The sequence below is a fragment of the Eulemur rufifrons genome, chromosome 1 (genome assembly GCF_041146395.1).
Source record: "Eulemur rufifrons isolate Redbay chromosome 1, OSU_ERuf_1, whole genome shotgun sequence".
In the NCBI taxonomy this organism is placed as follows: Eukaryota; Metazoa; Chordata; class Mammalia; order Primates; family Lemuridae; genus Eulemur; species Eulemur rufifrons.
This window is the reverse complement of record NC_090983.1, coordinates 19,909,690-19,930,083: the sequence shown is the minus strand read 5'-3', so window position 1 is coordinate 19,930,083 and position 20,394 is coordinate 19,909,690. Positions and strand designations below refer to the sequence as shown.

General features: G+C 40.9%; 1 long non-coding RNA gene across 1 annotated transcript in view; it reads right to left on the bottom strand.

Moving 5' to 3' along the window:
• Positions 1–20,016, bottom strand: part of LOC138382809 (uncharacterized) — a 52,923-nt gene extending 32,907 nt beyond the window's left edge. Inside the window, exons 1-2 of the long non-coding RNA XR_011233474.1 lie at positions 19,844–20,016; positions 74–193 (exon numbers count right to left, since the gene is read on the bottom strand). This is a non-coding gene — a long non-coding RNA (uncharacterized lncRNA). The remainder of the gene's footprint in view (positions 1–73; positions 194–19,843) is intronic.
• Between the last annotated feature and the right edge of the window lie 378 nt (positions 20,017–20,394).

The following is a 20,394-nucleotide window of genomic DNA, read 5'->3' as shown; positions in this document are numbered from 1 at the left end:
GACTAACCTGAACAGGATCGAGACCCCATCTCTACTAAAAATAGAAAAATTAGCCTGATGCAGTGGCACATACCTGTAGTCCCAGCTACTTGGGAGGCTGAGGCAGGAGGATCACCTGAGCCCAGGAGTTTGAGGTTGCTGTGAGCTATGATGACACCACTGTACTCCAGCCAGGGCAATGCGGAGCAAGACTCTGTCTCAAAAAAAAAAAAAAAAAAATCGATGGCAGAGCAGTAACAGCAGAGTCTTGAAGGATGAGTAGGATTTGGCCAAAGACTAAAGGAAGACTCCTCTGAGCGGCGGAGGCAGGAATAGGAAGGGCACCGTGGTCAGAGAAAGACAGTGTGTGCGTAAAACATGAAGTCCGAGTCAGGAGTGGATGGGGTGGTGCTGACAGACATTTGGGCCACATGGTGCCCTAGACTGTTATCACGTGAGCCACAGGGACCTAGGAAGGCCACTGTTCAAACTTCCATTTACCAAATATGCAGGGGCTTGGTCAACTCCAAATTAGAACAGATTTGTTTTTAAGTCAGGGAAAAAAAAAAAATTAAACACTTCTCTCTTCAAGCTCCTTATCTAACTAATTAATTGAAGTTCTTTTGCCTCAAAAATCGGGATTCATTCCCAAAAGGCATGATGGATCTCCCAAAATTAGAGTATTCAAAGTGTGAAGCATATGGTAACATTTAAATCGAAACAAAGACTAAGGCAAGGGGGATATATTGGTTTCCACGATGTGCATTATTAAAATCCTTCTGCAGATAATTGTTAATTGTGGTCTTTTGACAATACTTCAGATGTTATATAGTCTAAGAAACGTATTAAAGGGATTTCCTGTAATTGAAGAAGCAGGGGATTCAGTTCCTAGCAGATAAGCTAATTTGATTACAGGTATTGAAAGTAGTTGCTCTGCGTGGAGTTTGCATAGAGCTTGGAGCCAGTGCCTCCCGCCCTTCCTGGCTTGCTCACAGTCTATTAGATGAGGACTATGCTTTCAGGGATTATTTCTACAGTTTGTTACTATTAGATGAGGAGATAGGATCTCCAGTGGCACGAAGAAAGGATTAGGGAGACCGAGGATGGAGTGACTAATTCTGCTGGGTGGAATTGAGCAAGGTTCCAGGGGAAGGTAATGTTTGGGTTGGCCCTTGGGAGATGAGTAGAACTTCAACAGGCAAAGGGGCAGTGGAGGGGCACTTCAGACGGGAAGGACATCCTGATCCAAGCCACAGAGGACTGAAGTCAGGGTGTAGATATATTTAAAGGCTCATGGAACTCCTGCACGTAGAGCAACTTACACAACTCTGAACAGAACAACTGCCAATGTTTTTTTGCAAAACAACATTCTAATTTTACTTTGGTTTTCATAATGACAAAGTGATTCATTAGTTCCTATTACACATTGCAATTTCAAAACGATAAAACACTGAGAACCCTTTCTTAATTATGAAAGTTAAAAAAAAAGGGGAACCTAAACCAAATCTACTCTTTCTACTCAGCAAATATGTGACCACAAAAGGTACTTGAGCACTCTGAACACAATTTCTATTCCATCTTGTTTGTATAAGCTTAACAACAAGATACAAATATCTCTGCTTCATACTTAAAGTGAATCTTCACATGCATACCATAATGGACTACACCGATTCAGACTGACCCCAAGTCAAATTATACCTGCCAAGGCATAATCAACTACATTTGTTAAAAGCACAATGCAGGTGAAATTCACTCGAAGAAAACTCAAAATGTAAAAAATTTTTAGAAAATGGATATATTCAGAGAGAATTGTTTTACATTCATTTCACCACTGGTTTTACTTAAATAGTGAGTTTTAAAATGAAGCTTAATTTACCAAAAACTATTTTCATATAGGAATATATTTTGTGTGTAAAGCAAAGCAACTTAAGGGGGTTTGGCAGCCGGCAACAGGGACTGAGCCGGCTGGCTTAAGTCTTAACAGAAATTCACGTAAGAATATCATATGGCATACCAAATAAATGGAGCTAAAACAATCTCGCTTCCCAAAAAAGAGGGCAGCTCCTGGAATCCAAACAGAACTGATGAAAAGTGCCTTTGTTGATCATTTTTCTGATCCTTTTCACTCTGCTAAAGCTTCAAGCTCCCAGGATAGAAAAACCGGTCTGGATCAGTTGTCCAGAGAAAACCAGGCACCTTACATGACAGTCCCATGGAGTGACACGGGTTCATGGAGAATGGTTTCCTCTAAGGAAATCAGTAGTGGTGTCAAAGAGGGTAGAACAAACGCTGAGTACCAGAAGACAAGGAGTATCCAGTCTAACCCCTCAGGATACTGTCTGTGATCAGTCCTGACCTACCGCCCCGATTCATACAAGCTTCCACTGAGCTGGGAGCTTTGCCTTTCTCCTTCTTCACCCTTCCCTGACCCTTTTTGTTTTAAAGAGGTCAGTAGCAACTTCTAGAATCTGCTTTATGGAAGAAACTTTTAGCTACACACTTATTGGTTAGTTGATGTTTCTATGTGATGCATTTTACATACTGAACAATTTACTTACCCTTCCATGCATAACAATGAGTGGTCTCTGACCACAACATATAAATGTATTCTAATTGGCTTTTTTCCCTTTATTAAGTCAATAGTCACATTATACTAGTCAGATAATTTAAATATGTTCACAGAATGCAGAGTATTTTTTAAAACAAATTTTTAAAAGAGAAAGGATTAAAAAAAAAGTTTGGTCTTTGTTGCCAAACATTCCATTAAACAGATATTTTTTATACAAGTTGCTCAAGTATATTGAGTACTGAGCAAATACATCTCAACTCTCTATATGGACCTATGTGGTTTTTTTTTTAAATAAGGAACTTATAGGACATACACGTTGTATTTTTCCAGAGAAAATAAATGAGTTCTATCAACATATACAACTGAGCTAAAGTAGAATTACTTCAACTACAAATATCTAGAAATGCTGGGTAAAAAGAGATAAGAAAAAGCTCTTTTTTAAATGCCCAGCTAAGCTCATAAGAAATAAAGAGGAAGTCCAAGCACACAGAAATGAAGAGGCGCCGAAAGGCAGAGAGTGTGCAAATGCAGGCAGCGTGGTCCCGGGATGGGAGCTGCAGGGTGGTGGATGCAGATCAGACGGGGCAATAGGCCCTGTGCATCCACACGAGGACAAGATGTGAGGGTGGGGCTGTGCGAGGAGGACAGTTGCAGCTGCGACTATACGTGAAGCTGGGACCCCAAAGGGTGATGACCTCAGGATAAAGGCACTGGACAAAGTCCGCCTACCAGCCCAGGGAAACAGCAATGAGGCTGGTCACAGCCCTAAGCTCAGGGTGGGAAAAGGAAAGTTTCCCATGAGAAAATGAAGCCCCAAGCCCATGCCAAATCTAACCTTGGAGACTGAGTTTATGCTTTCCTTGTGATATGGGATTTCCCTAGTTTGAGATTGACACAGACATTGCTCCTGGGCTGGTTGCCCAGGGCTTCTTGAAGAAGCAAATGCAAAACTTCTCTAGAAGAATACTTCACAGGGAAGACCACAGGGGTTCCCACAGAGGAAGAAAAAAATCTGCTAAAGCTCAGGTTACAATAAAAATATCATATAATATTGGATCATGAAGTAATGATCCAACGTGAGGGTCCAAAGGTATCTCGGAAAGGTCCCACAGAAAAGAAAATATCACTGTCAATTAATTCTATATTATCTAAAAGATAGCATAAAAAGTATTTTAAATGTCTAAAGAGATTTATGAAGGAATAAAATTCATGATCAAAGAATAAGACACTATGACTAAAACACACACACATAATTTTTAAAAGAACCAAATGGAATTCTGAAAATAAAAGATAAAAATCTTAAAATTCAGTGGGTTAAATAACATATTGATCTCTGATGAGGAAAAAATTAGCTAACTGGAAGAAAAATCCGAAAATATTATGCTCTGAATGTAGCATTAAGAGACTTTTCTAAATGTAAAAATATAGAAGATAGAAAGTAAGCAAGATGAAAGAGTGCGTAGAGGCCAAGGGAAAACTTCCTTTTCATTCTCTGAAGGTTCACTGGAACATCAACCAACAAAAGGCAAATTAATAGGAAAAAAGGCAGACGAATTTATTAGAGTGCGGGAGAGTCTTACGAAGATCCCAGATGCAAGATGGTTGATGCTTTTACACCATCACCATTTTGAGGTTACAGAAAAAAATGGGGGCTCAGAGCATGGCTCAAAACAGGTTATAGCAGCAGGACAGGTTATGAGAGGGAGAGAGGGGGAGGCCTGGCTAGCAAAGGTGGTCTTGTGGTGTAGATGAAACCTCACAGGCAGCAGCCCTCAGAGAGAACAGACGGGGAGTGTTTCTTTCAGATGTTTAAAGGCTCTCCGTTCATCTCCCCAGATTTGGACAAGCCCAGCTGCATCAGTGCGGATCTTCTCTACAGCTGCAAATCTCCCCTCAAAAGACAGCTTTTCAGCTCTTCTTATATTTTCAGCCCTTCTGAAGAGTCATCTTGAACTATATCAAAGAAGGCAAAACATTTGATTTCCTTCAAGTGAAAGATCCAAAATACATCTATTTAATAGGATTTCTAGAAAGGTTCATAGAAAAAATGAAGAAAATTCAGGAGGTAATGACTGGGATTGAAAAAATGACACAAACTCTCACATTGAAGAGGATGCACAAACTGGCCAGAGAGGGAAAAATAGAAATAAATCTACACTTATGTGCATCAAGGCAAAACCATGGAGCACCCAAAAGAGAAGAAACTCCCAAGAAAATCAGTGGAAAAAAAGACATATTTCTTTAAAAGGAACAATTGGACTTACAGCGGACTTCCCAAAAGCAATAACAGAGGCCGGAAGAAAATGAAATAATATCTTCAAAGTGCTGAGGAAAAATCATTTTCAACCTAGAATTCCTTATGAAGTTAAGCTATCATTCAAGAATGGAGGTAATATAAAAACAAATATTCTGGCCAACAAAGAATGAGAAATACCACACAAAGGCCCTCACAGAATGAAGGGAAATTAAATTGAAGAGAGAATAGCAACGAAAGGACAGTTAAGCAAAGAAGTTGGTAAATATGTGTGTAAATTAAACCAACATTATACATAAATGTGAATCAATTAAAATCTTAAGCCCCCCAGCTGACTGAATGGATGACCTCTTGGTCAAGGGGACCCCAGAAAAACCCTACAGCTGAGTTGCTGGCCATAAGAAGGGAGGTGCCCTAGTCATGCTCCCCTCCCTTTTAGGAGATATTCTTTGTAACAATAAGACGCTAAATCATCACCAGGCCTAAGGCTACACAACTGCAGGCCCCAAGCCCCCCCCACACACACACACCCTGCAGCCGGGTACTGGTCCACAGACTGTTAGGCACTGGGCCAGGCATCACTGCCTGAGCTCCACCCCAACGCCCCCTGCCACCGTCCTTGGAAAAATTGTCTTCCATGGTCTTCCATGAAACCTGTCCCTGGTGGCAAAGAGGTTGGGGACTGCTGCTGTACGAGACAAACCTTAAACCACACCTGCAGGCCATCAATTTACTTAACAGATCACTAGAGTTTCAGCAAATGTCCAGTGTCTTATCTCTGCTTAACAGACGTCCTTATCTTAAGTTAAAACATTCCAAGCTTTTAGACAAAGCTGCATCTCTTTAACCAATTACAAATCAAAGAATCTTTAAACCCACCTATAACCTGTAAACTGCTTCCCCTTTGAGAAGTCCAAACCAATGCATGCTCTGCTCTCCACATGCTGACTTAGAGTCATAAGTATAATTCCTGTCTCTACGAATGTAAACAACCAAAAACTATAACCCAGCTACCCTGGCTACACTTTCTCAGGACCTCTTCAGGCCATGGGTTCTGGGCTGGTCACACACATTTAGCTCAGAATAAACTTCTTTAAATTATTTTACAGAGTCTGTTGTTTCCTGTTAACATAAAAAAATTAATAATATTTCATGTGGCGAGTTTAAAAACAAGGTAGAGCTAAAATGTTGGATGTGAAAAATATGATTATTTATGGTCAAAATGTACTAAGGTCTTTTTCTTGTTCAAAAGGATTAACTTTAGACTGTGTAAATCAAATGTGTATGTCAGAAATGTACAAATAACTACTAAATAAACAAAAAAAAGAAAAAAGAAAATGCAAAACAGTGTAAAACTTCTGAATCAGTATAAGATAAAATTAAAAATAAAGAAAATTTGATTGATTCAATCAAAGAAAGCAGAGGAAAGAAAATAAAAACATAAAATCCATTTAAAATCAAATATGTAATAGATCCTAAGTATTATTTAGAGTCATATCTATACATTAGAAATAACTTCAATTTTCAGAAAAAACTGAAAACATCATGAAATATGTTATGTAAATAATCATAAAAAATGTAATACAATTGTCAATGGAAAAATGGCGAGGTTCATAAATTTGGAAAGGAGAGCTTTGTTTCTCACAAAGGGTTGCAGCCTGCAGGCTGGCCATCTTGCAAGCTGAGAAGCATAGCCTGGAACAGAAAACTGATAGCAAGCACTTCAATGGATTAAAGAATAGGATGTTATGCTGAGTGGGGAGTCCAAAAAAACATTTAATAAGCTATACGAGGAGACATAAATATTTTTGAAAGGAGAAACATGCCCATGCACAAGTGAGCTTCATGCCCCTTCATTGTTCGCATGTGCAAAAAATGGCAGCATTAGCATGATCCAAGGGTAGAGTTTTCAGTCCTCCGATGTCAAAAGGTGAAGCAAAGGACACAAAAAGCCTCACTGCACATCCTCTGTAGACTGGCCAGAACCACCCCATGGTCAATGCCTTTTATCAAGGAGGGATGCTGGTCAGTGGTGTAAAAATTGCAAATAGGGAAGAGCAGCATTAGGCAGTTAGTTGAAATCAGATATGGAACAAGTGTTTTTAAAGGGCCAGTATCTGTTTAATCTTTAGGTAAGAAGGACTAATGGGGTTATTCAGGGAGGGGGTATAATAAGGTGTGTCCAACCTCCCATCCCGTCATGACTGGGAACTCACTTTTTAAGGTTTCTCTGGGGTCCCCTTGGACAAGAGGAGGTCCATTCAGTCTATTGGGGGGCTTAGTATGTTATTTTTATTTTTCACAATTAACCACCTGTTAAAAGATGGACCCTTTCTAGTTGGATTAAAAATGAACAGACAAAATAATAATCCAGGTGAATGCTTCCTACAGGAGATACACCTAGAACACAATGACACTGAAAGGCAGAAAATAAACAACAATACTTAGAGTGTCCCTGACTTAACAATGGTTCAACTTAACGGTTTTTTGACTTTACCACTGTGCAAAAGCAATGCCCGTTGAGTAGAAACCACATTCAGTAGAAATCATACCCAGACAACCATTGTGTTCTGCACTTTCAGCACAGTATTCACTAAATTACATGAGGTATTCAACACTTTATTACGAAATAGTCTTTGTGTGAGATGATTTTGCCCCACTCTAGGCTAACATAAGGGTTCCGAGCACGTTTAAGGTAGGCTAGGCTAAGCTATGATGTTTGGTAGTTAGGTGTATTAAGTAGTAAGGGAAGGGAAGTTTTCCTTTTGCCCTCAGGAGGTTTGCTGACAAACCATCTCACAAAAGGCAGATTAATTGGAGAAAAGGCATACAAAATTTATTATTAATGTGTACACGGGAGCCTGTAGAATAAAGACTCTATCCCCCAATAGGGTGCAGAAGCATATGCCATCTTAAGGTTACAGAAAGAATGTGGGCTCAGAGAATCACCAAAAACAGGTAATGGCAGTAAATCAGGTTTTAGAGGCAAGAGGGGTTATAGGAGAGACTTGGCTAGCAAAGACGGTATTGTTATGTGAATAAAACCTTGCAGGTTTATTTACCATCAGAGGAAATAGATGGTAAATGTTTCTTTTAGACCCTTAAAGGTATCAGACTGACTCTCAGTTAATCTTTTCTAGATCTGGACAGTAGAAGGTCTGACGACATTAATACAGATTTTCTACAGATATTAATACAAATTTCCTCCACAAAACACAGCTTTCTAGCACTGCTTCCTTTTGCTGGCTCTCTGACAGCCATCTCAAAATATATCAAGGAAATATATTTTGACGTAAAGTATTTTGACTTCCTTTAAAATGCATTTTCAGTTTACAATATTCTCAACTAATGATGGGTTTATCTAGATGTAACCCCACCATAAGTCAAGGGGCATCTGTGTACCAGGCAAACTCCAAACTAAAGAAAGCTAGTATATTGATATACATAGTAGATAAAACAGACTTCAAGTATTTTGAGGAATAATAAAGGCTATTACCTCATATTAAAAAAGAATAATTTTCCAGGAAAATAACATAATCCTATCATGTTTTTTCCCAACATTAGAGCTCTAAACCATACAAAACAAAAATTAAAATATAAGGAGAAATTGATAAATGTACAACCACAGAGGAATATTTTAATGTCTATTTCTCAGAAATGGATAGATCAAAGAGATGAAAAATTAATTAGTACATAGATTGTATGAATAACACAATAAATATGATTGAGCTAAAGGAAACATATGAAATCTTGCCCCAACAATTAGATTCTAAACATTATTTTTAAGAACAAAGAAAATTATAAAAATTATGCATCAAAACAAATCTCAAGAAATATTAGAGAATGGATATCACATGGACTATATTCTCCAACCACCATCCACCCAAAAGATAGTCCAAAAAAATTCCTGGCATTTGGAAAATTTTTAATTTCCAAAATAATGCATGGGTCAAATAAGAATTCTAATGGAAAATTAAAATGTAAAGAAATGGTTAATAATGAACATTAAAGCTTTACTTATATCTATAACATTATTATGTTTTTAAGAATGGGAGGGAGAGATCTGAAATGACTATTACAAAACGTTAACAGTTTTAAAAGCAGGATTCTATATACACAAATGCCTGTTATATTATTTTCTACATACTTGAAATATTTCATAATTATTTTAAATTTAAAAATAAAGCTACTTATTCTGTTATATACAACTGCTATTTATATTTCAACCAATGGAGAAACTAGTGAAGATTTGTGTGTTCTTGTCTCTGTTTTCTGTATGGATAGACAGGAATTTAGACAAAATGCTTCTATCAGTGAACAAAAGATTTCACCAATCTGGGGCAACTTGACTCTAATCTCTGTGTCGCATTGTCACTAGAGGCTCAAGGCCAGCTGCTCCCAGCCTGGCCTCTAGGGTCATCTTTAGGTCTGACTAAAATACTTCCTGCTGAAGACCAGAAAATGCTACAAAAAAGAACATATTGCAAAGATCACCCACGTAGAAATCAACCCTGGGGACAAGCCTCATGGCTGACCACATTTCTATTGATCCCACTTAAAATATTTTGGTAAATACTCCTGATATAAAAGCAAAATCTGCCTATGAGTTGGAGTTTTAGTAAACAGACTCCCTTTTTGAAGTGTGTATTTAAAATAGTCATCCTAAGCAAAATTGAGAACTCCCTACTCTCTGTGACTCAAATCTTAGGCAATCCTCAGATCCTCTTTCCCAGTTTCCCCTATTAAATCCTGAGTGATTCCTGCTATCAAGATTTTATATCATTATTGTCAAATTTGAGTAATGTATGCCCTCTTTTTGGAGAAAAATATATTCTCACAAGCCCCTGATGTTGACAAATTACTTTCATTAGAATGTTACTTAAATATATATACAAATGTAAAACTAGATATAAACTCATTATGCTAAACAACTATAATACCAAAACAAATTTACAAAGTAGAAACAAAACCACCAAACCAATACGGTTCAAATTAACAAGATTAATTTAATGTGACAATTAGTGTTGTTTTGCTAAAATGGTATGGCAGTTAGAAACAATTGGCTTCCTGTTAGATTTATCCAATGGAAGGCACTAGAGACATTTTTGGAGGGGTAGAGGAAGGAAAAAGTCAGGGTATTTGTTCCCTCCTTTTCCTGGTTCCAGTCTAGCAAAGAAGCTCTTCCCTCTGTGGTCCCACCCAGCTCCTGCATGTAGCATCCGCCTTGGTTACTGACGGTATCCAGCAGCCTGGTTTCCTGCCTCTGCTAACACTACCTCCTACCCAGGTCCCTTCCAGTACCGACTTGCTTCTGCCACTAACCCTAACCCTGTGTTCCCCCCAAGCACCCACCCTGGCTATCCCGTTTGGTTTTTCAGTCTCTTCCAACATCATTTTTTAAACTAGTTTCTCATATGGGTTTCCCATACCCTTTATTAAACTCCCTGGCACAGGCTCTCTCCCCGACTGACCCCATGGATACATAGGTCATACCTAAGGGTGGAGACAGTTGAAGAGTAATCAGTGGAGAGTAATCAGATTTCTTTCCCCACCCACATATTTTTGTGCCAATTATTGTACTTTTAACTTCCCTCTTTTTTACTCTCCAAAGCGCCAAGAATAAAACAAAAAGAGGAATCTTCTGCAAAAGTTTATGCTACTGATTTATACAGAAATCATTTCTGTTCCCAAAATTTCCTGTGGCTCCATATGTCATCAGAAGGGATTCAACAGAAAGATGTCACAAAAGGGATTACCACAATGATGGATGAGTTCTGTCTGCAGATTCCAATTTGAAGAGTGTGACTGAGCAGATATCTCACCCCCATCATCCCCAATGCAACCAATAACTTAAAAGAGAAATCCAGACATTCATTTCCTTTGAAAAATGATGGATGAATTGAGGTAGCCAATTCCTTTTTCCTTCCTAGAGTTCTCCCAATATTACACGATTCATCAGCATTTTTCTTTACTGAGTTGCACCACCAGACAGACAAGGAAGAAGTTAATGTCCACACTCAAGTATGAAAAAGAGAGAGGAGGAATTTTAAATCAGAAAGTATGTCTCCAGGGGATCAGGATAAGAGAAAAATAATTTCTGATAGAATGGCCTAAAGTTCTTCATTTGAATGCCAAGTTTGTTGACTTCTCAAATGTAGCTTTTAAGTTATGTAGGTGCCAGCTCCTATCTTTGTCAGTTCTCAAAGACATGGATATTTAATGAGTTGGAAGAAGTCTGGTTTCTCCTAACAGTCAGAAAGAGAGCTGGAATATTTAATGTTTAATGTTTGTCACAGAAATTAACAGACCACAGGGCATTCCTTGCCTATCTTCAAACCAGCGAGACTTGGGAGGTTGGCTTGGTGCCAGGCTCCACCCCAGACAATTAAACCAGAATCACTTGGGGAAATTTCTGGGGGTGGGTCTCAGGCTTTAGTATTTTTTTTTAAAATTTTCCCACATTATTCTAATGAAGAGCAAAGACTGATATCCAATGGCCACAGCCAAGAATTAGGAGTTAGCTCAGATATTATATTTTTATTGTATTCAGTTGTTTTCCATGTAAGGGTTTATCCATTTTTCCTCTTCATTCTTTATTCTTTTGAAAGGACATTCATATAAGTGATACTAGAGCTATAATGAACCTAAGATTTTGTTTTCCTTGTACTTTGTAAAAGAAGTAACAGAGAAGGAAGAACACAATCCTTTTGGGGGTAAGGGGTGCTGATGGTGGTGACACCTGCCAGAATCCCTGGGTGTCTGGACTGTGTGACTTTCATCTCAAACGTGACTTTCAAGGGACCATGTATCAAATTCACTGTTCACTGGTCATCCATTTTGTGTCTCAGTATCTTCAGGCTGCCACTGCATGGTATCAGACTCAACCTTATGTCAGAAATGTCCTAGTGCACCTTCTCCAGAGCCCAGTATCACAAAGGGTTGAAATCTTATCACCCACTGCAGCATAGCACATTGTATTAATATATATGTATCTCCCAAGACAAACATTTTGCAAAGAATAGACAATGGCTTAGTCTTGGGTCCTCCAAACATTTTTGATAGCACACCCTAACAGAAGTTTAAATAGGAGTTTAATATTTTCTCCATGACCCAACGAACCATCTTGCATTTACCCTGAGGTGCTCAAACTTCACTCCAGAGATTGTTGATCTAGTTTAATGGATAATGAACAAAAAGTTATTACTTTTGTGATATGAGTTGTCCCTGAATATAAATATTATATCAGAAATTCTTACTGAAAGTTGTTCAACAATGCACACAAAGTAAATAGTGAACTCTTCACCATCTCCCATGAGTTACTTCATGGAAGATTCCAATGAAATTTGGGTTAGTACCAAATGTTTCCTATTATCATCAGAGCCAGGCCTCTCTGGCTTCCCAGGCTGCAGTCTGATCCTCTGAACAATTTTGCTCAAGTCACTTTTTGATCTGTTTGTAGCCACTCCCATAATTGTTTCAGCAGTCACTCTGAACAAAAAAGCAGCCTCTAAGTTATCTTGCTCAGGTGATTCATTCTTGAAAAAAAAAAAAACACTAAGAAAATTCTGGCTATAATTTCAAAGTATATTTTCTGTCTACAATATAAATAGGTGTAAAATATGAAATGCTCCTAATGAGGCATAATTTATGAAAAAATACAGTATAGGAAGGCCTTTGGCAAGTGAATTGATTCTGAAAAAAGAGACGGAAAGATTCCATCAAGGTCATTGAAAGACGGAAATGAGTGAGAATGAGCAAGTGCAGGGATTCCAGTCATGACAAAGATCACGCAGTTTGATTCTGGTTTTGCAGTTGAGGACACTGACCCACCCAAGGTCATGCACAAGTTTAACCGCAAAGCTGAAAAGGAGATCTGCAAACTCCAAGGTCCCTTCTTTTCTTTTAGTCTACAGTATAATTACTTCCTTAATTACTTATCTCCCATTCTCTTTTCTATCAGTTTTAGACAAGAAGGCCAAGAGGCTTCTTTGGTTGTCTTGTAAATCATCCTTACTTCACAAAGACCGATTCCTCTCTCCCTGAGGTTTCTTTTTCTCTTCCTGTGTTCTTCCCAAAGGGGAAAGCTCTGTATTCCCAACTGCAGGGTTCCTGTCTGCCTTGTTGGAAAGTCCTTTTATCATTGCAATGCGTGGGCTGCCTGTCTCTAAAAATAAGATTCTATTTATTTGTTTGATACAAGGAAAATCAATTACGATACAGTTCTCACTGTGGAGATACTCTCAGACAATATTTTAACTGACTCTCAAATTCTGTTTTAAAAGCATCACAACCACCGCAGTACAGAATTCTGGAGATTAATAGGACTACAGAATCCATCCAATGTGGTTCTTTACCATTTGCGGTTCATGAAACTATGATGACAGCTATCAAAACTCTCCCCAGAAAAAAGGCACATACAAAGATATATATGCAGATATATATATATAATTTATACAAAAATCTGTATGTAATATGATTTACTGGCCTGGAGGCTGGTTGCTGGATCCCTGTGTTAGATACCCCCTTACTAGACTGGGAAGAAAACTAAATCCCTAAAAGAAAATTAATTTGCTGAGCATAGAGCTAGTTAGTAGAAGAAATAGTACAAGAACACAGGTCTCTTCTTCCCAGTGCAAAGGTACTATGATGATGAGAGTAACCATGTGATTTATCACCTAAACCACGACACTTTTGAAAGTGAAAAGGTGGGCTATTAATAATCAACATAAGACAACAGGGGGAAACAAACTCTTTGGGGCAAATCAGGACGCAGGGTCACTCCAGTCACACCAAATGCAGAAAGGCTCTTGAACCTCACACTTCTTTGTACCAGAAGGCCAAAACCTCCCAGGAAAAAAGAAAATGTGAACTTGCAATACAAGCTCTGCATCTTTATTCTGCAGCACCTTGAAAAGACCGAACTTCTATCCCCGATCTGAGTTCTCATTCAATGCACATCACACATCCCATGAATATGACATACAAAGGAAATTATTATAACACTTCATAGCAACAAGATTTAAGTTTTCGTGAAACTTCCCAAGGGGCATCTCAATCAATTTTAGGTTTTATCAGCAATACGATAGCAAGCATCAGAAAAAGTTTGCTGCTGTTTGTAAAGTCAGTTTTACTCCAGAGGTTTGACCATTTCAATCTGACTATGCAAAGAAAGGATAAGGAAAATGGATTCCATTGCAAAGAGTCTCCCTAAAGATCTAAATAATTCATGTCAGTCTCAGCCCTCAGACATTATCTCAAGCAGTAAGCATATTCCAAAAGACTCCAAAGCGCCCAGCATTTCCCCTCACCGAGCAAAGCCACACACAATGCCCCTCACTCGTTGGCTGGCCTTGCTTCTGCACGGTTAGAGCCTGTTCCACTCATCTTTTTGTTCGTAAAATGCTAATATCAATACTTTAAAAGAGAGTCTGTTTCTCAATGTAGTAACACACTCACTATTTTAGCAGAGCCTCCCATTCTGAATTATATTTTTAGAGTCTACCATGGGGCCCCAGACCAGGGGCTCTCACTGGCTGTGTGTTAAAAGTATATAGAAAACTTTCAGAAAACTCTCATGCTTGGGTTCTGCCCCTGGAGACTCTGACTCATTGGCTGGGTGTCGGGCCCAGGCATGATCATTTTCCCCAGATCTTTCCAGGTGATTCTAACATGCAGTCAGAGTTGAGAACTTCTGGCTTAGAAAACACCCAGTGGGCACTCCATAGGCAGCTTCCTTCTTCTCCCTTAAAGCTAACAGAATGCATCGGGACTTGATGCTGGCTTACATGGGAGGAGAAAGATGGCTTAAGGGCTAAGGTGGAGTCCTTGTAGATGAGTGGGGCACTAACTTCCTGGGTCAACCCACGTGTGTCTTTGGCATTAACAGGAAAGATTCTCAGAAGAGTTTTCTCCTTGGCGCTCAGGTGAAGACATATCACATTTCTTCATTTTCTCAATATGAAATTGGTCCACCCCACGTCTGCCAGAGTTGGTGGAGAATCCAACTTCAATCACTTTTTTCATACAACCCTTCCCTACCTCTCTCTGCCTATCCTCCCTCAACCATATTCTTATATCAAAAGCTTCAAGGATTATGTCACTCAAGAAAACTGAGAAAGGTCGCCTTTCATCTCTCCCAAGCCCATGCAATCTCTGCCACCCCTGAGGCTCACTCCCAAAGCTTCCGGGGGTGCTGCTCCTTCCCGCTGTGCAGAGTGGCAGCACGCTCTTTCCCACTGCCCTTCTGCCATCTCCTGCACCAACACGGAGTTGTCATTCTCCTTCCTGAGGGCCTGCAAATTCTCAATAAGTCCTTCACCAAAAGCCTGCACCTCCTCTCCTCCTCTCCCACCATCGCCCTGAAATCTGGGATGACTCCGCTTGACTCCTTTCCCTGGGTCCTCTTGGAGTTAAACTAATTAAATCATTGCGTGTTGTCAGTAGACTGTGCCCACAGAAGGGCAATGCCAACATAGAGAACCCAGGTGCTAAGAAGCAAACTTAGCAATGAGTGTCTAGTTGCATCCAGGAAACAGATGGAGATTCTTAATCAGGGGCATTGAGAGGTGCTTGGTATACTCAGAGAGGTAAACTCAGCTGAGAAGCAGGGGTATTTCATGAGGTCTCCCCATCGTCTGGATGAGACCTTACTCAAGACAGTCTCATTGCCAAGGAACCTTATGCTCACTCATGCAGCTTCCCAGGTATCTTGATACGGACAGAGTGATGATGGTCGTGGCAAGATGCACCAGGGACTGAGGTGCAAATAAATACTCTGGTCTCTTGACCAGAGTCAGGAACACATCCTCCCCTGTACATTAATAAATCAGCATTCTGCTTTTCCATTACTTGCATGCCGTTTAATTGTGCAAATCTATCTGAAGGCTGATCTTTCCTGACTATCCTAATGTTTTGTTCTATACTTGTAAGAATCAGGCTGAACAACCTTATGAGAGGGCTTTTTACAGTCAACTGGTTGGCCTTCCCCAGAAGTGCCTCCTACCCTCCGTGTCTGCAGGGCTGTCACCCGTGGTACCACCTGAGGCTTTGTCTACTTCTTAGATCATCTGAAAATGTGGGCACCCCTGGCATGGCAGTGACAAACTGGAAGTGGAGAGTGCAGAAATTAATAACTCTACTTTTTATAGCAGAGGTGCTCAAATACTGGGCTCTACAGTGCACAGTGACCAAAGGATTCTGGATAACCTGCATTGCAACCCTGGGAAGTCTCAGGACTCTGTGCATGTCCTCTAGTGCCCAGCACGTGGCAGATGCTCCATGCTCTTAGATAGCGAACATGTGTTCTTTCCCCAAATGGGCATCCCAGTGTCTTAGGTTTAAAAACAGCCCAGAAGTATCAATGTGCTACAATTCCAATGGATAAATAGACCCAAATAAAATACTCATCCATAGGTAGTGCTCTAGGCTCAGGGCTTTGCATTATACAGACTGGGGCCTGCAGCTACTGGCAAAGGAAATTTGTCCGCAAAGCAATGTTTGACCCATTGGACAAGCAGCGTCCCAGGCAGAAATTAAAATGCCATAATCCAGTCTTAGAGAACTGCCTGGACCTTGCAGGTCTGTGGCCCCGAGGTGTAGCCCAGCTCTGTGACTGCCTGGCCCACTATTCTCTAACGTATCTGGTTCTTCATCTTTGACTCCACTTTTATAAACAACGCAACCTTTCTAACCTGAATCACTTACAGCAAATCATTGACTTTGGCCATCAAATACTTTTACAAGCAAATTTTTAAACTACAAAATTTTTACTTCTATTCATAAAAATTAAGGTAGACTCGCCCTCTGCTATCATGCTACAAAGAACAATTCTACACCTGAAAGATGAAAGAAATGTCTTTTTTAAATTAACTACCATGTACCAGGCACTTTGCTATACACTCGCCCACATGTTATTTCATTTAGTCCTTTTGCTACATTATCTCATGTTCCCATGAGGACTTATCACACCAATTTACAGATGAAGAAACTGAGGCTCCAGGACATGTAGGTACTTGGATAGCCAATGAGAAACCCAAAATTCAAAACTAGGTGTCCATAGCTATAAGATCATGCTTTGCTCCTTTGTGTGGGCACAGAAAAATATAAAATTATGTAGTCAAGATTCCCAAGGGAACCAAAAAAAAAAAAAAAGCTATATTTGCTTCCTCTATTGTATTCTTAGACAGAAACAAATCAACTATTACCTCACTTCCAACAAAGAATCACAGAATGGGTCTTTAGATATGCTGGTCTGATGTTGACTGATCTATGCTGTGTGGGAGTGGGAAGAATATGGCACAGTAGTGGGTACCCAGGACCTGGGAGTTGGTTGGCAGGGACAATGGGTAGAAGGGAAGGGCATGGGGCAAGACGGCAGATACAGAATATTCAGAAAGGTTATGTTTCTGTTTCCCGTGAACTTGCCCCATTCTTTTTGTAAGTCCCCTTCCCTAAACTCTACTGTCTAATTGCCACAGGCAGAACTTATCCAGCTATGTGGACATCCTTTCTAGTAAAAGGTTGGAGAAGTGTTCATTATCTATGGCTGAGAAAAACTTATCCCAAAATGAAATGCCTTAAAATAACATTTATTATCTCATGGTTTCTAAAGACCAGGAATCCCAGGCATAGCTTAGCTGGGTTCTCTGCTTCAGGGTATCCCACAGGTTATAGTCAAAATGTCAGCTAGGGTCACAGTCATCTCAAGGTCACAGTCATCTCAAGGCTTGATGGACAGGGAGGGATCCACCTCCAAACTCACTCACATGGCTATCAGCAGGATGTTGGACTGAGGGCCTCCATGTCTGTTGGCTGTTGGCTGGAAGCTGCCTCAGTTTCCTGCTGCATGGGGCTCTCCCCAGGCCAGCTCACACACAGCAGCTTGCTTCCTCAGAGCCGGCAAGAAGATCCAGAGAGAGGGCAAGCAAGATATAGAAGCCACAGAAGACTTTTGTAACCTGTGATGGTTAATTTTATGTGTCAACTTACTTGGCCACAAGATGCCCAGGTATTTGGTCAAACAGTATTGTGGGTGTTTCTGTGAGGGTGTTTTTGGATGAGACTGACATTTAAATAGGTAGACTGAGTCAAGCAGATTATCTCCTTTAATATGAGCGGGCCTCATCCAATCAGCTGAAGGCATGAATAGAACAAAAGGTTAACCCTCGCCGGAGTAAAAGGGAACTCCTCCTGTCTGACTGCCTTTGAACTGGTACACTAGCTTTTGTTTTCCTTTAGTTTCAAATGGAAACACTGGCTCTTCCTGGGTCTCAAGCATGCCAACTTTTGGATGAAAGCTACGCTATCAGTTCCTGGGTCTCTGATATGTCAACTCTCCCTGCAGATCTTGGGACTTCCCTCCTCTATAATCACGTGAACAAATTCCTTATAATAAATCTCTTTGTATACATATATATTAGTATATGTTCCATTTCTCTGGAAGAGAATACACAGCCCAGTCTTGGGACATCCCATCCATTTCGCCATAGTCTCTTTGTTAGGAGTGAGTCACTAGGTCCATCCCACACTCAAGGGGAGACGATTACACAGGATGTGGGTCCCAGGAGGTGGGATCACTGCAAATCGTCTTAGAATTCTGCCTACCACAGTCATCGCCTGCCAAGTTAGGATAGAGAATGGAGGTAATGGAGGTATATGGAGAAAGCAGCAGGAGAGGAAAGAGAAGAAGAGTTTATAGGTAACCTTGGGGGTGGGTCTGCAAAAGGAAAACATATTTAGGCAGTGTTAACCAAAGATATTTGTCCACAACACTTTTTCCAAGAGAATTTTCTGGGACTTGTGTTAAATGATGAATTAGATAATACAAGTACAAATGCCTGCCCAGGAGCCTGGCAGACCACACACATGTAATCAGTGTGTGTTGACTCTGAATCAGAATATAACACAGTAGTCATGGCAATAAGCCACATTCAGATGTCCAGGACCTAAATCACAGTTGTCCTAGTGTTTGGGGAAGAGAATAAACCTCCTGATGCTGGATATGCCGGTCCTGTGGATGAGCATCGGGCTAACTCTGCAGTGCCCTGACAGACTGTATTATTGAGGCCAAGAAGCCAGACTACACTCCCGTAAGAAGGGAAGAGGGTCACTCCTGAAAAGAGAGGCTAGTTCTCATATCCCACAGCCAAGGAAGAGTCAGGAAGTGGCACTCTGAATGTGGGCTTTAGTCAGATTCGAAAGAGAACTGCTAGCCTTTCTTTCGATCCCCCTCTGAACTTTGAGTTGGCCCAGTTGGCTTGGGGGCGACTCTTGCAGAAGGCTTAAAGACGGCTTTCGACACATGGGCCCGGCCCTGAGGAAGGCAAGGACGCAGCCAGCTAGACATCTTAAGCTGAGGACAAACAAATCTTACTTTACAAAGTGTATTTCTAGCTGCACGTTCCTCTTTTACTTGATGTTTTTGTTGAAAATCTAGCCTTCCGTGACAGCCTTTAAGAATACTCCAGCTGTGCTGGAGTGAACTAAGGCACATGCCAGACTGGCATGGTAGCAGAGGCATGTCACACAAAGCCAGCGTGACAACACCTGGTGTAAAACTCACGGTCAGTTCTCCGTTCACGTCCCTGGCCCTTTCTGAGGACGGGCCCCGGTGCACTGAGGTGAATGTCAGCAGCCATGTCTTTACTTGGTGACAAGAACCAGGGCTGATTTATTCAGGGATGGATGCCTAAATGAAGCCAGGCCAATCACTCGTCTCTTCTGGGAACATGGAGATTCGTATTAAGAGAAACAGCCAATGCAGGTCACGGAGCTGGGTCAAGGGGTGTCCTAAAGGGAACATCCAGATGTTCCCCCAGTTAAGGTCCTTGGAGCGTCCCTACTCCTTACACTTCCGAAGCTCAGCTTTTAAATTCTGATCTTCTCAATACATCTTTCTTTTTACTTAAACTGGACAAAGTCTGTTTCTCCCCCTTCAATCAAACAAATCTTATTTAACGCTGGATGGCAACAGTCTTGGCAAAGGGTAGAGTGTAAGAATTAGAACTCATAGGCTCGAAAGCCATCCCCATATGTAGCCTTACCATTCAGCGCCAGCTCCAGAGGATCCTAAGCAAAATAGGGGTACGCTCATCAAGGAATCAGGGCAGGTCCCACAGGTCCGAGTCTGGGGAGAGCTGACCCCAGGGAAGCAGAGCCCTGAGGGACAAGCAGAGCAGCACCAAGGAGAAAGCAAAACACAAAGTGTTAAACAGCCCAGCTAGTGGCCAAAATGGGGAAGGTCTGCCGAGTATGAGCACAGTTTAGCTAAACAGCTAAAGTTCAGACGAATGACCTCAGACTTAGACGAACTGAAACTCAGGGTAGGGACACAAGTCCAGGCAACAAGACAACCCAGTTGGGTCACAGGTCGAAGCAGAAGCCAGTTACCAGAATTGGAGCATAAGGTCAGCGCGGGGCAACTCATGGGTGCATGACCTGCACTGCTGGACTCCTGAATTTCCCAACAAAGGACAGGGCCTAGAGTCCACAGCAGGGCTGAGGACAGGCAGCGGTCAAGGATAAACAAGCAGGGATCTGGGGAGGGGAGTCCAGTGCTCACACTCTGATCTTGAAGCCGTCTGGGGCTTTGCTC